At 39.3% G+C, this 12004-nt stretch overlaps 1 protein-coding gene and 1 pseudogene across 4 annotated transcripts in view; both read right to left on the bottom strand.

The window, feature by feature from the left end:
• The window catches only part of LOC112649855 (palladin-like), a 42004-nt gene extending 33916 nt beyond the window's left edge, over positions 1–8088 (bottom strand). For 3 of the 4 annotated variants that reach the window (XM_049091823.1, XM_049091821.1, XM_049091824.1), the window contains exons 1-4: positions 7961–8088; positions 6387–6522; positions 3837–4034; positions 286–386 (exon numbers count right to left, since the gene is read on the bottom strand). The gene's annotated coding sequence lies outside the window, so the exon portion shown is untranslated. Of the gene's footprint in view, positions 1–285; positions 387–3836; positions 6364–6386; positions 6523–7960 lie in introns of those variants that run through there. The other variant, XM_049091822.1, reaches the window with a different exon arrangement.
• On the bottom strand, positions 7888–9444 carry LOC118350285 (glyceraldehyde-3-phosphate dehydrogenase-like; annotated as a pseudogene).
• Positions 9445–12004: the final 2560 nt, after the last annotated feature.

The following is a 12004-nucleotide window of genomic DNA, read 5'->3' as shown; positions in this document are numbered from 1 at the left end:
ATTGTATGTAGGTAAACTATTTTGTTTTGTTCCATAGATCCAGACCACTTCTCTTTCTGGTTTCAGTCAGTTGTTTAAAAATTAAACGATGCGTATTAGTCATGACAGAACCTGGGGGAATTCAGTATAATCCTATTTCCAGTAATTGTGTAAAAAAGGCAAATTGTCTTGGAGTGGTTAATTAGAAATATGGTCTCCTTCATCATGGAATGGTATGTTCCATCAGAAGAAAAGTAATTTATGTGATGTGATCCTGAGTGCTGGTGGCTTAAAGGGCTCTGTTACCTGTAGGAATCTCTGACTCAGCATCCTGGCCCTTAGAAGTTGGTTGTTACCAAGCTGCCAAAGATCAAGATAGGCTTTAGGTCATCCCAAGCCAGTTCCTTCTAAAATAAAATAATAAAATAAAATAAAATAAAATAAAATATAAATTTAATTTTTAAAATTTTAATTTTATTTGTTTTTAAACACACAAGCGCCTAAAGTCCAAGATAAAGAAGCCATTTGTTAAGGTGGTGAGTTACCTTGAATACCAGAAAAATGTTAGGAAAAATTGTGAAATCTGGGAGGAAAAAAAATCCCTTGGTATCTTTTAGAATGCTAGGTATTGACGAATGTATCCTTCAAGTTACCTGGTTTATCTTTCATTATCTTTGAGATATTGAAAACTCTGTAAAGTTGTAGAAAACTGAGAGTAATGCAGACTATCCTTGTCTGTAGAAAAGCAATCAAATTTTGTGTTGTGGAGATGCAGTTAATCACCCCCCTCCCCTGCCTCGACCCCAGGAAGCTTGTTTTCTATCTACTAACAAATATATAATCAGTGTTTCTTCTTACCTCTTGAATCAGTCTTTAACGTCTTACTGTTTCTGTCTTAAATTAATTAAGTAAAAACCTTTGACATGTGTTCATTTTATATTTGTATGACATAGTTTTACCTTACAAAGTTATGCTTTAAGAGGAATAACACTGTTCCTTCCTTCACTATGAATAGAGGTCCTGTTTATACGGGTTTCTGAGACAGTTAAACAGTCACTTATAATATTTTTCTTCTACTTTTTAAACTTTTATTTTAATTTTTTAGAGAAGTTGAGAGCAAGCAGGAGCAGAGGGACAGGGGGAGAGAGAATCTCAAGCAAGCTCCATGCTGGGTGTGGAGCTGGTCATGGGTCTCAATCTCATGACTCTGAGATCATGATCTGAGCTGAAATCAAGAGTCAAATGCTTAACTGACTGAGCCACCCAGGTGCCCCAATATATTTTTATATATTTATAGAACATGTGGATAATGTCTTCAAAAAAAATAACTTACTGAGATTAATTTCATGTAACCTGAAACTAATCTTTTATTTTTTTAGAAGGTTGGTTATAAAACTTTTATTTTTAAAAAGATTTTATTTATTTATTCATGAGAGACACAGAGAGAGGTGGAGACACAGGCAGAGGGAGAAGCAGACTCCCTGTAGGGAGCCCAATGCGGGACTGGATTCCTGGACTCGGATCATGAGCTGAACAGAAGGCAGATACTCAACCACTGAGCCACCCAGGCGTCTCATAGTTATAAAACTTTTAAAGTGAACAATGCAGTGGCATTTAGTACATTCACAATGTTCTACAACTACAACTCTATCTAGTTCCAAAACATTTCTATCACTCCAAAGTAAAACTCTTTATCTATTAAGTAGTTTCACCCTATTCCACCCTCCCTGTAGCCCCTAGCCTCCACCCATCTACTTTCTTTGTCTATACATTTGTCTATTTTACATTCTTTTTTTTTTTTTTTTTAAATTTTTAAAATTTATTTATGATAGTCACAGAGAGAGAGAGAGAGAGAGGCAGAGACACAGGCAGAGGGAGAAGCAGGCTCCATGCACCGGGAGCCTGACGTGGGATTCGATCCCGGGTCTTCAGGATCGCGCCTTGGGCCAAAGGCAGGCGCCAAACCACTGCGCCACCCAGGGATCCCTATTTTATATTCTTGATATAAATGTAGTCTTATAGTATGTGACCTTTTGTATTTGGCTTCTTAGTGTAACATATTGGAGATTTTTTTTTTACGTATTGGAGATCTATCCATGTTGTAGCATATGTCAGCAATTCATTTCAGAATCCAATTCTTTTTATGGCAGAATAATATTACAGTGTATGTATATACCACATCTTTTTTTTTATCACTCATCCATTATTATTTTTTTTAAAGATTTTATTTGTTTATTCATGAGAGACCAGAGAGAGAGAGAGAGAGGGGCAGAGACACAGGAAGAGGAAGAAGCAGGCTCCATGCAGGGAGCCTGACCTGGGATCCGATCCCGAGTCTCCAGTATCACACCTTGGGCTGAAGGTGGCGCTAAACCGCTGAGCCACCCGGGCTGCCCTATCACTCATCCATTAATGGCTATTTCTGCCTTTTGGTTACTGTGAATAGTGTTGCCATGAACATACATGTATGCCTCACTTGATGAAGTACCTGTTTTCGGTTCTTTTGCATATATATCTAGAAGTGGAATTGTAGCCTTATATGGTAATTCTATGTTCAACATTTGAAGAACTGCCAAATTATTTTCTGTAGACAACTATTTTATGTGCCTACCAGCAACGTACGAGGGTTCCAATTTCTCCATCTCTTCTCTACCCTTGTTATTTTCCATGTAAAAAGTTATTAGCCACCCTTGTAGGTGTGAAGTGGTACCTCATTTTGATTTGCATTTCCCTGATGTCTAAGGATGTTGAGTATCTCTTCATGTGCTTGTTAATCATGTGGAATTTTAAGTAGTGCATCATTTTTTAACGTTTGGAAAGCTGGCCATTGAAAAGATGACTCCCATTGCAATACAAGTAATTATCCTTTATGTTTCTTAATTTAAGATTTTGTACATTAAATTTTATCAAACGATTCTATAGAGCAAGTTAGCTTTATTTAATTAATTAATTTATTTTTTGCTTTAAAAAAAAAGATTTATTTATTAATGAGAGAGAGAGAGCACGCGCACGGCAGAGAGACAGGCAGAGGGAGAAGCAGGCTCCATGCAGGGAGCCCCACGTGGGACTCCATCCTGGGTCTTCAGGATCATGCCCTGGGCTGAAGGCGGTGCTAAACCTCTGAGCCACCCGGGCTGCCCGCAAGTTAGCTTTTTTGAAAATAAACTGGAAAGGATTTTCTCCACTCTCTTTACATGGTGTTTCCACAGACCATGTCTGAACCTTCTACAGCATCAAGCAAGTGTTCTTAAGGAACTCAGAAAAATATTGCCATGGTGATAATATCTGTCCTTGTGAAACACTGCCCTGTGAACTGTTTTATACCCTAAAATCTTGCCTGGAGCTTTTAGTTTGTGAAATTTATTTGCTGATTTGCTTTTTAAGTGTGGATATGCAATACATTTTTAATATTAATGATAACAAGTAGCATTTATTGAACATTTCTTAGGTGCCAGACTCTGTACCAGGCATTTTATTTGGATATATCCTTTAATCCTAGTAGCATGTTAGCTCCCCCAGGTAGGATCTTCTATTTCTTTTCTTTTCTTTTCTTTTTTATTTAAGATTTTTATTTATTTATTCATGAGAGACAGAGAGAGAGAGTGGCAGAGACACAGGCAGAGGGAGAAGCAGGCTCCATGCATGGAGCCTGACGTGGGACTCGATCCCGGGTCTCCAGGATCATGCCCTGGGCCAAAGGCAGCGCTAAACCAGTGAGCCACCCGGGCTGCCCGGATCTTCTATTTCTTGTCTTTTGTTGTATCCCTAGCATCTAACACAGTATCTGCTTAAGAGCAAGTGTTCAACAAATGTTACTGAAGGAGCAAACAACTCTTTGAGATGGCTTCTGTGCTTACCTTCATTTTATAAATGAAGAAGCTGAGTCTAAGAAATGTAAAGCAGTTTTCCCAAGGTCATATAGATGGGCAGTGGCAGAGCCCAAATCAGAGTTCAAGCAGCCTTCTCCAGAGTCACCATACTGCCTTTTAAGTGATAGCATTCAGAACAGCACGTTGACCCCTTCCTTCCACATTCTACAGAGTGGCCAGGTGATTCTGTCACAGAAGAAGAAATTGAATTCATTTCACTTCAAGAAAGTATCTGTTAATGGCCATTTCTGTGTCCAGATATTTGTTGGGTGTAATGTTAAGAACTGGGAGTTAAGAAGATTCTATTATGGGGTCTGACACTAGCTGGGTGACCTTGAGCAAATAATACACTCTTATCCCTAGACTTTGGATCCTCATGTGTAAAATGGAAAAGTTGGGCTAGATGATCTAAGTGTTTTCCAGCAATAGAATATGGTAACTTTAAGAAATGGCACAGATAAGCCCCCGTTGAACTTGTTTGCTGGGGATGGGGTGGTGAACTGGTGGGAAGTGTCATTGGTTTATATATCTTAATCTTTGATCTAGAAGGAATGAAGAAGAGGAAGGGCAACAAAGTGGTAAACATATGGTGACAGTGCTAGAGTATATGATCTAGAAGAGAAAATAAAGCAATTATCGAAGTAACAAGGAAATCTCAGCTCATCTTTAATTTTAAGAAATGAGATTTACTTCTATCCTGGACCTTACCTTTAAGAACTATAGTAGCCTGAAGTTATTTAATATTTTATGATTTCTCAATGCTTCCCTCCTTTGTGCCCTGTAAGTCTGCTGAGAAGAAGTTTGGGGATAATTGGAAAAACCAAGGACTTGGCCAAGATTATACAGTTGTGTAGTGATTCTTGATCTTTTCTTTTTATACCCTAGTCTGTCTTACCCTGGAACTTGAAGAAAATGTCAGATTATTATTTTTTTAATATTGTGAATTTTTCTCTTGAATTCGTTTCATCAAAAAAGAATATATGCCTCATGACAGCTTTTCCTTTGCTTTGTAGAACTGGGGGTTATTGTCTAATAACACATAATAACAGAATACCAAAATTTCAAAAACGGTGTTATTTTTTTAAGGAAAAAATCTTACAGATTAAAAGGCACACTTTATATTTTAAATTTGGTTAAGTGCTTATACTTCTTAATCTGCAAGATTATGCCTGGTGTATACAAACCACTATGCTGGATGCCAAAGAAATTCAAATATGATCCTTGCCCTCAACCTTGTAAAAGTTGTGAAACCTACACAACCAACCATACATGTGATAGGATGTTATGAATACCTCAAGCTAAATCTAAGGTGTTATGGGGAAATCACGAAGATACCCCTTTCAGCTACAGTGGTTGAGAAAAAGCTTCATGGAAGAGGGGATACTGAAACTGAGTCTTGAAGGATGTATATATTAAGAGTGAAGGGAGGGAATAATTTGAACACATGCTCAGAAGGAAGAATACTTGGCATGTATATGGGGAACTATAGTTCATGGGAGTGGAGGAAAGTTATGGAAAGACGAGTAGTGAGAATAAAGAGAAGAAATGAATTTGACGTGAACAAGTTTGTACTCCCTGATAAAAACTCTTGAAAGATTCATCCAACATTGGTTTTCTGGAAATCTGTCAGTGTTCCTTTCCCATTCCTGCCCCACTCCAAATAAAAGAATAGACAGTAATTTCTTCATGCAGCAACAACTGAATACCTGCTCTGTCCCAGATACTTTGCTAGGAGCATAAGCTCTAAAGATAAACTAGACACAGTCCTTGTCCTCAAGTAGGCCACAGACTGAGAGGGAAGACCAACTCTTAGTTAGAAAGGGGATACGTATAAAGTGCCCATTTTATTTGAAATGGGGCCACATTGAAAAAGAATGATCTTGGCTGCAATGGGCTGATCGCCTGAGCTCTGTTTTTAGCCCTTGGGAGCAACCTTAGGATGTGTGGCATACCAGAAGAGCAGCTGCATACTATATTCTGAATATGATGAAAGTGACGCCTCCGTTTTTCCAGACCCACAGCAGAGACTGTTCCTGGGAAGGAGAGCCAAGCTCTTTCCTGGCTTGTGCCATTGGGCACATTGTTCCATAAAATTTTAGAGGGGAAGTTTCAGAAAGAAGACACAGAGAAAGAAGGGATAAGAGACTAAACTATAGAGTAATTTTAAAAAGTGTACAGAATTCAACCATTAGTATCTCTTAGATGCAGCAAGATAATAATAATGATAGATGATAATTACTGAGTGTGTACTTTGCGCCAGACACCCTGATGAGGGCTTTAACATACATTACCTAATTTAACCCACATTGTAGTCCTAAAACTTTGCTACTACTTTCAATCACCTTTTACAGAAAAGGAAACTGAAGCTTAAAAAGATTAACTTTCCCATATCACATTGATCCTAAGTGGACATGATGGAAAGTATATTGGGATGGGTTTTATGTTTCATGTTTTAAGAGAGCACTGAAGCCTAGAGAGAAGTGAGTAGTTCATAGGTACAGAGCAGAATGATGTCAGAGCCAAATTTAAAATCCCTACCTTGGGGCACCTGGTGGCTTAGTGGTTGAGCATCTGCCTTTGGCTCAGGTCGTGATCCCAGGGTCCTGGGATCAAGTTCCGCATCGGGCTCCCTGCAGGGATCCTCCTTCTCCCTCTGCTGTCTCTGCCTCTCTCTCTGTGTCTCTCATGAATAAATAAATAAAATCTTTAAAAAAATCCATACCTAACTTTTATAACTCTTGAATAATTTTTAAGTTCTTTTATAATAGAAAATTTCAAAAATATGTATCAGTCAGCTTCTACTATTACCTATTTGTGACCCATCTTATTTTATCTTTACCCACCTACCCCATCATACTAATTTGAAGCAAATATTAAACATCATATTATTTCATCTATAAATATGCCATAATGTTTCTCTAAAAGAGAAAATAATAAAAAAATTGTAATACTATTACCACACCTAAAATTTATAACGATTCTATATTACCATCAACTAGTTTGTCTAGTTTGAATGTAAAATTCCAATTGTTTAAGTGTCCTAATTTTTTCTTAGAGTTTAGTTGTTTGAATCAGGATCTGCATAAGGTCCACTCATTACAATACATTGATTTATCTTAAGTCTCTTTTAATCTATAGCTTTCTTTCCATCTTTTAAATTTTCTTGTAATTTGAACTGTTGAAAAACTGGTTGTTTGTCCTACAGAGTTTCCTGCAATTTTGATTTTATTGATTGTATCATTGTGTTGTTAAGATGTTCTTCTGTCTTCTGCATATCCTATAAATTGGTAGTTATATCTAGAGTCTTGATCAGATTCAAATTTGATATATACTTTTTTTTTTGTAAAACTACTTCACAAATGATGCATCATCAGAAGGCTTTTGATTTCTGATTATCTAATTTATTGTAATGTTAGCAATCACTGATGCTTAATGCATTAATTTATTTAGAGTTGCAGGCCTTCCATGATAGAGTATCAGGAAGAGAATTTACTTCTCACCTTAAATGACTAAAAAAACCCAACAAGAAATATTTTAGACATTGGGCAACAAGGTATCATACAATTGTGATCTCTAAAGGAATGGAAATGACACAATATCTGGCTTCTAATAAAAAGTTACAGGACATGCAAAGAAATGGGATCATACATTCATAACATGGGTAAAATTCAATTAATAGAAACCAAATCCAGAAATGAGAGCATAGAATTAGTAAACAAAGATATTAAAACAGCTATTATAAATTAAGCTTCAGCTGTTAAAGAGGCAGAAGAAAACATGAGCATAACAAGGAGAAAAAAATGAAAGACATAAAAAAGAGGCAGAAGAAAACATGAGCATAACAAGGAGAAAAAAATGAAAGACATAAAAAAGATAGTAGAAATTAATATTAGGGATAAGTATTTTGGATGGGATTAATAGATTAGACACAGTAGAAGAACAGATTAGATACTTGAAGGCATAAGAGTAGAAGCTATCTGAAATAAAGCACAGAGAAAAAAGACCGAAGAAAAGCAACGCAAAAACAATAGAGCATCAGTAAGCTGTGGGACAATATGTAATTGGACCTGGAGAAGAGCAGTGACAGCAGAAAAATAAAGGAATAACGGCACCTTAAAAGGATCTGGAGACCTCTTTTTCTGTTGTGATGAAAGATAAAATTGCTTCTTAGCAGATAAAGAATGGTTTCATCATGAGCAAGCAGAAAGCTCTAATCTACAGACTGACTCTTTTGGAGTACATTATGACCTTCTACATGATAGTCTGTATTGCCTTCCTTTTAGGACCTTAATGGAAAAATTATGATGTTTGTCTTTTATCTTCCTCTCTCTCTCTTTTTTTTTTTTTTTGCTAGATGCAGGATACTTTATTGATGGTATGTGACAAGGTAGGGCTCCTCAAGCCCTTCCCCTTCTTCAGGGTGTCTGGATAGAACCAGGAGGTTCTCAGTGTGTTAGGGGATAAATTGGGGCAAGAACTCCCCAGCAGTGGAGGGCTTCTCTCTTCTTGCTCTCACTGGGGCTGGTGGTCCAAGATCCAGCACCTGGTTGCTGTAGTCAAATTCATTATCATACTGGGAAATGAGCTTGACAAAGTAGTCACTGAAAGTAATGTCAGTGGAAGCGTGCGTGTCACTGTTAAAGTTGTAGGAGGCCTGGTCCTCAGTGTAGCTCAGGATCCCTTGAGGGGGTCCTCCAATCCTTGCTTCACCATCTTTGTGATGTCATCGTATGTGGCAGCTTCATCCAGGTGGCAGGTCCAATCCACAACTGACATGATGAGGGTGGGACATGGAGGGCCATGCCAGTGAGCTTCCCATTCAGTTCAGAGATGACCTTCACTCCAGCCTTGGCAGCACCATTAGAAGCAGGAATGATGTTCTGGACAACCCCTTGGACATCACACCACAGCTTCCTGGAGGGACCATCCACAGTCTTATGGGTGACATTGATGGCTTGGACTGGGGTCATGGGTTCCTTTATGATGCCAGAGTTGTCATCTGGATGACAACTGTGGATGCTGTGGATGTCACCACAGCTTCCTGGAGGGACCATCCACAGTCTTATGGGTGACATTGATGGCTTGTACTGGGGTCATGGGTTCCTTTATGATGCCAGAGTTGGTCAGAGGCACCAAGCAGTTGGTGGTGCAGGAGGCATTGCTGATGATCTTGAGAGAGTTGTCATACTTCTTATGGTTCATGCCCATCACAAATAGGTGGGCATCAGCAGAAGGGACAGAGATGGTAACCCTTTTAGCCCCACCTTTCAGTTGAGCCTCAGTGTCCTCCATGGTGGTGAAGATACCAGTGGGCTCCAAAACATACTCAGCACTAGAACCACCCCATTTGATGTTGGTGGGATCTTGCCCCTGGAAAATAGAGATGAGTTTTCCATTGATGACAAGTTTCCTTTCTCAGCCTTGACTGTGCTGTTGAATTTGCTGTGGGTGGAATCATACTGGAAAATGCAGACCATGTAGTTGATGGCAACAAAGGGGTCATTGATGGTGACAATATCCACTTTGCCAGAATTAAAACTAGCCTTGGTGATAGGCTCCCAGTACAATCAAATTCCTTTACACCAACCTTCACCATTGTGTCTTAGGGATGTGCCTGGCACTGTATCAGAAGATGTGACTATTTAATGAGAAGGAGCAGAGAGCCTCTCTTATCTATTTTTTTTAAGTTTGTTTATTTGATAGAGTGCACAAGCAGGGGATAGTGGCAGAAGGAGAGGGAGGAGCAGGCTCCCCACTGAGCAGGAAGTCTGACACAGGGCTTGATTCCAGGACCCTGAGATCATGCTCTGAGCATGAGCCAAAGGCAGATGCCTAACCAACTGAGCTACCCAGGTGACTCCTCTCTTACCTACTCCTAAAGTGATTCCTTTCAATTCCCCACTGAATACTCCCGAAGTGTCCCTGGCTACCCAAAGAAGTCCTACAACCATTTTCTGAGCTGCTGCCTGGGTACCAGGATCCTTTCATTTATTCCTGCTTCCCTTCCCAGCCTCCCTTAATGAAATTTTGACCCACTTTGATCTGGTCGGTTCATATTGAAGGTTAATCCTTGATAATCAATCCTAGTGGGTTCCAATGATTTCATGTACAACATTAATAAGTTAGTATCACATTCAAAAGGCCATCCAAAGGTACACTTTAATTTCTATTTATTGATTTAAAGTTAAACTCAAATACATTTTTTATTCAACAGTAATTTCATATACTGAGTCATATACTGTGTTAGGTGCTAGGGCAGAATGAGTAAGATCTAGTTTCTGTCCTCTGGAGTCTCTCAGACCTGAAAGGCGGACTTACAAAAGTGATATCACATAAATACAGTAAAGGAGATGTCAACAGAAGTTCTGAGTACTCGCTAGGAAACAGCTGGCATACCTGTGGCACTTAAGAGATTTTGTGATGACTCTAAAGGAGAAATAGGAATAAAACTGAGAAGGTGAAGGGAACAATATTGGTGGCTGTTTATTAAGTCTTTATGTGTCAGGTGCAAAGCCAGGTGCTTTATATACATTTGTATCACTTGGCTATCACAAAACCTTTTTTTTTTTTTTAAAGAAAGACTTATTTATTTGAGGGGGAGAGGGGCAGATGGAGATGAATCTTCAAGCAGACTCCCCAGTGGGTGTGGAGCTGGACCTCGGGCTTGATTCCAGGACCCATGAGATCATGACCTGAGCTGAAACCAAGAGTTGGATACTTAACTGACTGAACCACACCAGTGTGCTTCTCAAACATTTAATATTTACATCTCACAGAATTTTCAATTATGTTCTTTCCTTATTTCCCTCTTTTTGCCACTAGGCAACAAGGTCTTAATCAAAAGGGTACTGTGACAAAGTACCCTTTTCATTTAGTGAAAGTGCTCTACTCAGTGAATGAATGAACAAGTGAAGCTAAAGTAATGGTGGGCAGTTTAAGTACTGGGCTTTACAATTCTCTATCAAAGAAGTTATGGTTGCTTTGGAAAAATTGGAAAGTCTCAGATTAATTTGAGGCCATACCTATATGCCAGTTGATAAGTCCTACAGCCCCAGCTTTGCCCTTCACGTTTCAGTGATCATGACACCATAATGGGACAAGCCAATTGGGCTTCCACAAGAAAATTTGAAGTGAGCCACCAATATTATGAGCTCTAACACAGGACAGAGCAGCACTCCCACTAGTTCTTGTGTATTTCTGGGTGCTGTGGCTCCCCTGACTAGGATCCATTTGGTATTCAGCATTTAGCTATAAATAAGTCTCAAGCCCCTATGGATGCTCTGGGCTGGGCAGCGGAGGGGAGGCAGAGCAGCTGGAGAGGCCTAGAGATGTTAACCAAGAATGTGCTAACTAGGAAGAAAGGCAAGAATCCAGGCTTATTTGGATGCCCTTTTCTCTAGACCTACAGCCTAATTATGGTCTTTGGCCAGTTTTGTCTGTGGAAGAAATGGGGTGTTCCTTTTCGTAAGCCTTACCCTCTCAAATTCCGAGTCCCATAAAGAGTGTACCTAAACCTGTGTGATCCCTACCCTGCACAATGAGCTCAACAAATGGCCTGATTTAGAGTCAGGAGGTGTGGGTTCTAATTCTGACTACCATTTAGTAACTGACTTTAGGCGAGGGACAGTCTCTAACATTGTAAGATGGAGCTCTACCTCCTTCCTGCTGTTCCACATGGTTGTTGAGAGGATGAAATGAAATAATAGGGTTGGAAGTGTTTCCATGAGTTATGAAGCTCTGTGTAAGAGAGGAGCAGGATGTGGTTTCCTGAGGGGCATTTAGACTGGGGGGCTCAGATTAAGTAAACCCTTATTTCTAAACTGCCCAGTGGGCCACAAGGTGGCAGCAGGATCCCATCTTTGCTCCTGTCTTTAGGGGGAAAAATAGGAAAGGGTTTGGATACTGCTTTGCTCTGCTCTGCAAAGGTGAAGAGGATTTATTCCTTTACCACTGCCTACATTTCTCACTCCACAGAATCCTTCAACTCCACATAAAATAATTTCTCAAAGGACTCACGGTCTTAAATCTGAATCCCGGGGCGCTTTCCCAACTGTGTAAATTAATTCAGCCCTAGCAGGTTTTGGTTAATGGTTGTAAATCTGTTCTGAGCTTTGGAGTTTCATACAATTCTTGCCCTCCTGGTATTTGACTGCTAT

The sequence above is a fragment of the Canis lupus genome, chromosome 11 (assembly GCF_003254725.2).
Source record: "Canis lupus dingo isolate Sandy chromosome 11, ASM325472v2, whole genome shotgun sequence".
In the NCBI taxonomy this organism is placed as follows: domain Eukaryota; kingdom Metazoa; phylum Chordata; class Mammalia; order Carnivora; family Canidae; genus Canis; species Canis lupus.
The sequence above is the reverse complement of the archived record's forward strand: the minus strand, read 5'-3'. Positions and strand labels throughout refer to the sequence as shown.